At 37.4% G+C, this 5,855-nt stretch overlaps 1 pseudogene; it reads left to right on the top strand.

Moving 5' to 3' along the window:
• Positions 1–2,679: 2,679 nt before the first annotated feature.
• On the top strand, positions 2,680–4,070 carry LOC149228318 (protein EXORDIUM-like 2 pseudogene; annotated as a pseudogene).
• The last annotated feature ends 1,785 nt before the right edge of the window (positions 4,071–5,855 follow it).

Raw genomic sequence — 5,855 nt, 5'->3', positions numbered from 1 at the left:
CCTAGAGTATCTGGAATGTTAATGAGGGAGTTTGTCATGGACAACAATGTCTTTGACACAAACATCTAAGATACACATTGAAATATTCAATTGACTGTAGTTTGTATGACAGTCCCTTACTTTTGAGTTTAGAATTTTTTTGGTCCACACTTGAAGATTAGAGCAAATCCTACATAGGCTATATAGTGTAATAACTGATAATTTCGACTGCGTATAGTATGTACATAGGGTAGGGTTCATTATATCTTTTGAAATAAGTGCCTTTAGGGAACATGTAAATGCAAAAGCTTCTTCAATTTGGTAGTTGTTACGATGTTTTGCGTATTATGATTTCATGAAAGATGGGATCATACACTGACATACAAATCAATTTGCAGGAAAGTATGACAGCGAAAAAGCAACAGTAAGGTCACATTTAGGTCGCCAAATACGTATATATGAACACACCCAATGATCATTACTATGCTTTGAGAAACCCCTTTGGTTGGAATTTCTACATGAATAACCAAGGGATATGTCACTAGTGTTTGTGATGACCACATACACATTTGTGCATCTTGTTTCTTGGACCTCATTAAGATGAATGTATCGAATAATTTAATGTAATTTCATATAATATGAATGTTTATAAGTGGGGACATAATTAATGAGAATTTGAAAATAAAAGACATGAAATGAAAAGGGAAATTTTTGAAGTTAAAACATATATATATTATTTACAAATTAAGAATGTCCACCATGAAGTAGGGATAAATTTCTATGGTTAAAATTTTTGTTCCATATTTTTTTAAATGTAAATATGTTTAACTTATACATTAATTGTTTTTATAACTAATAATAATTTAAAATAAATTTATAATAAAATTTTCTTAACCCACAACCTAAAACATTTAGTTTAAAAATAAATTAATATTCTAATATTTTTAGGGTTAAATTTTAGAATTTATAATTTAAAGATTCATGTACAATAAAATTTAAATTTATAATTAAATTTTAAAATTTATAATTCAAAGATTCATATACAATGATATTTAAATTTTAACCCTAAAATATTTAATGACAATCTTTAAATTTATGTGGAATTTAGTAAATTTTATAATAGTGGAAAGGACAATCTTTGTTATATGTAAATTGTTTGGTGGATTCCTTTTTCAGTTTTTTATTTCCAACAAACCATTGTAATTTCTCATTTTCAAAACTGTATTTTTTAATGCATAAATGGGTACAATGTGTTGAAAGTTTACTTGGACAGTTGGATCATGTAAACTGCACCACATAAATTTGCAATTCCAACAAATCTTTGCTAGACAAAATTTAAATTTAAATTTAAAACTAGAATTCATGGCTCTAAGAAAATAACTCTGAATTAATTTATTTTTTTAAAACGTAGACAAATAAAATTCTAAAACAAACCCCCTTCTTTATGTTGATTGCAGAATATCTTGGAATCTGAAGGTCACTCGAGTGAAAGATGCTCTTTATTTAATCTCATTATCATAATGTTTCTCTCATTACCCTGCATGCTATAGCTTGGATATAAGTATGTATATAAGATTTTGACATAGTGGTATGATTGGAAAAAATGATTTAGCTAGGAACCATAGTTTGAGCAACATTTGTGACATGCATCAGCACAAAAATGAGACCGTTGCAAACCTAAACACATTTACTCCCCTCCATCCTTTAAATTGTTATCTTTCTTTTACTGCTTAATAACATCATAGAGATATTCTATTCTATCTCCATATTTTTACACCTTTATATACTTAATTTAATAATGTGTGTAAACCAACAACAAAACATAAGTCATAATCTCTGCGTGAAGAAGCTTCGCACATATATAAATTGCCACAATTTCAATGGAAAACAGCGCAATGTATAAGCCCCACTGGACGACAATAGATATTTATACTTTGAGTTTGATAGAGTAAAGACGCAACGTTGAAACATGTATTTAACGTGTTGACTGAAAGACCGACGGAACGAGCACAGAGAACGTGCTGGCGTTCGCGGCCAGAGGAGATTGAGTAGTGTCTCATGAGTAGGGAGCACATTGCAAGGAAATTAAGGGATACGCCACTTTTCCCTTCACCGACTTTACTCCACACGATAAATATAAATTAATTTATGATTGCCAGCAAGGCACCACTCTCTTCCTCAACCTGCCCTACTCCCTTCCATCATACCACCATAAAAATAAATATATGCTTGACAGAGCAGCGCCCCCGAAAACCGCGTCCCCGATTCCACCACTTGCCCTACTCATATGAGATTATGAATTCCCCCGCGTCCTCATTTCCAAAGCATTTGCCATGTCATGTCTCATCCCCTTTTCTTCTTTTTCTTGCCTCACATTGCGGGGTAACCACTTTATTCGCCCCTTTTTTGAATGCTACCGCAGCTTGTTTCCACGGAATGGACGAGTGGTAAGTGCGAGTCCATATTTGTGGCCCCACCGGTGGAATAGTTGTCTCCAATAACATCGACTGCCAACCAGCAGGAGCGCACAAGAGGGAGGCAACGTTAGGTCTTCAACTCAAGACCTAACACATCCCCTCTCCCTATGAAGGAACGCATCTGGAACTTTCCAAACTACTCCATACGCCAACACGGCGCACCTCTCCAAACCGCGTCCCTGCTTCAACCCTAACCCCTATTTATATATATCATCCCTCTTCTCTTTCATTCATCTGTTGTTTTCAGTTGCATCTTTCCAAATTGAACGATTTTCCGCTCCCCTGTTCTGGACGTTAACGCAGTTTGTTTCTTGATCCTTATCACAGGAGTTTGCATCCGTTGGCTCTCCGATAGATAGAGAGTGACTCTTTCCCTAAAATGGCTGGTTCTGTTTCGCACCTTCAACTTACTGTCATGCTGCAAATGGCAGTGTGTATGGCGATATTATGTGCATCTTCTGGTGCCTTGGTGGAAGAGCCATCTGTTGTTTTAACTTACCATGACGGTCCTCTGCTTTCTACCAGTGGACTAATATCTGTCCACCTCATTTGGTATGGTAAATTCACCCCTCTTCAACGTTCCATTGTCGCTGATTTTCTGCAATCTCTTGGAGAAAATACATCAAATCAGCCCTCTGCGTCCACCTGGTGGAAGACCACGCAAAAGTACAGGGGCGCCGCTTCTAACAGGGCTGCCCCCTCGAGTGCTATAATTCTCGGAAAGCAGAAGGTGGATCAAGATTATTCCCTTGGCAAATCGCTCAAGAGGTCTGACATTGCCACTCTGGTTGAAACTGCTGTCAAGTCAAGAGTTCTGCCTCTGCCGGCGAATAATGGTGGGAGTGCTGTGTATTTGGTACTTACATCCGAGGATGTTGCAGTGGAAGGATTCTGCATGAGTTCTTGTGGATTCCATGCCAATCTCAATTTGTTACCGGGCCAGCAGTCGACAGGAAGCCGAATGATGGGGAAGGAGAAAAAGCAACAACAGCTCATTCCATACGCGTGGGTTGGGAACTCTGGAAGCCAATGCCCTGGACAGTGCGCGTGGCCGTTTCATCAGCCCATCTACGGACCCCAAACTCCTCCTCTGGTGGCACCTAACGGTGACATGGGCATCGATGGGATGATCCTCAACATTGCCACTGTTGTTGCAGGAGCAGTCACCAATCCCTTTACCACGGGCTACTTCCAAGGCGACGCAAGTGCACCGCTAGAAGCCGTGTCGGCATGCACGGGAATATATGGAAAGGGGGCATATCCGGGGTTCCCTGGGGTGCTTCTGGTGGATAAAACGACAGGGGCAAGCTACAATGCCCACGGAATTAATGGGCGAGAGTTTCTGCTGCCTGCAATGTGGGATCCAGCAACCAGATCTTGCAAGGCATTGGTATAACCAGTTTTTGGCGCTTGCAGCCATACTTCTTAATCCTTCATACAAGCAGTGAAAGAGGAAGCCGCCATGAACACATCTAGACACACAAGCAACGCAGCATAAATTATGCGTATAGATGCTTCTCTGTATATATATTCTTTATTCTTTAATAGTTATTCATGGATTACATTATTATTAATTTTATTTTTTTTAAATAAAGTTATTTTTTATTAATTAAATTTTAGAAATTAAATTTTTATCCGTTAATGCCTATATAATGCGACTTAATTGTAATTTTAGAAATTAAATTTTTATCCGTTAATGCCTATATAATGCGACTTAATTGTCATGGCGTGCTTATTTTTTTCCCTTAAAATAATTTTGTGAATGGTTATTTTCAACAACATCCACTAACATTGGCTCTGTGGAGGTTTTGACAGAAAACTTGTATGTATGATTTATTGTTTTGCTCTGTAGGGTATGGTAAGCCTAAAATTGTTTATAAAGTCCTAAGATATTCCAAATGATACATGCACACACCACATTTCATTATTGAGGAGATCAATTTGTTATTAATTATTTCAATTATACTTCCAAATGCCATGTGCACACACCACATTTTATTATTGAGGAGATCAATTAAAATAATATCACTTGCTGCTACATTAATTTATAAGGAAAGGAACGTAGATATTGACTCTTTATCTAAAAAAAATGGGCTCTTCGGAATATGGGAACTTTGAAGATCTCTGAACTGATCAATGAACAAGTATATGAATATCGTCATCAGCCCTTCATAGAGGCCCTACATAATTTTTTTGCTTTTCGGTTGGACACTCTTATATATGAAGACAAATACGCCCAAGCATAGGCCTGAGCATAAGCTAAAATTATGTTTTTTTGGTTGGACACTCTTATATATGAAGACAAATATGCCAAAGCATAAGCCTGAGAAGACCTATTTTTCTAACTTCAAGACAATTGATTTTTTTCATCTACCCACGCCAGCAATAACCAACCTTAACACTTTAATACACCCCTACACCATACTTTATATAAGCTGTAATACACCGCTACACCATACTTGATAGGACCTTACATACCATGGCTAAGGGGTCTTTCCATTTTTGGCAGTTCGGGCAGGTTTGACTAGTTCCACTATATGCATTCAATGCGAACGCAGTATTTCAAATTTCACATTTTATCTTCTGACCCAAAGTAAAGGGTTGCACCTGAAATTTCTGAAATGATCCAGGTTGTTGTTGGCCATGTGATTGTCAACAATGAATAGATGGTTCCGCCTCCTACGCCACCCTCAGAGTTGTATCAGGTTTCAGTGCTACGTTCCCCGATAGCTGACATCTTTGTCACTATCGAACGGGTTATCACTTATTCACGCTTGGCATTCCCCCGAGAGCGTTCTGACGGACTCACCCAGTATTTTCATTTTACCGTAGTCTAACAGGAATTGCCCAGAAAGTTATGGAAATTCTCGTCATAGAGAAAATCAGGTAAGGATTTTTGTAAATCCAAGTTATAATTGTTAAACTTTAAAATTTTAGGTGTTGAAGTGTCCTAAAGGTTTTTGAAAGTGTTGAATCCATTTCCATCATCAAAAACAAACACTGCCTCTACAAGATTTTTTTGAAATTTTTTCCCCAAATTCTAGCCACTTTTGACCGTCCAGGCAATTCCTCTGCCTGACTCCTTTTATTTTTCATTTCGGATGGTGAAAGAGTGTTCTCACAGTTTTAGATTTTCCAGTTACATGTGGTTTCCCCAAATTCTAGCCACTTTTGACCGTCCAGGCAATTCCTCTGCCTGACTCCTTTTATTTTTCATTTCGGATGGTGAAAGAGTGTTCTCACAGTTTTAGATTTTCCAGTTACATGTGGTGAAGGAGCATTCTCACGGATTTTGATTTATTTTCTGTGAAAAGCTCCACATATTACTATTTTCCAAGGAATCTGTTTTCCAATTCCTTGGGATGAAGGAGCGTTCTTAAGGATTTTAATTTATTTTTT

This window comes from Pinus tabuliformis, chromosome J (assembly GCF_031772625.1).
Source record: "Pinus tabuliformis cultivar Carrire ecotype Pingquan chromosome J, CPIR1, whole genome shotgun sequence".
In the NCBI taxonomy this organism is placed as follows: Eukaryota; Viridiplantae; Streptophyta; class Pinopsida; order Pinales; family Pinaceae; genus Pinus; species Pinus tabuliformis.
Note: the sequence above shows the minus strand (reverse complement) of the source record. Positions and strands in the feature narration are given on the sequence as shown.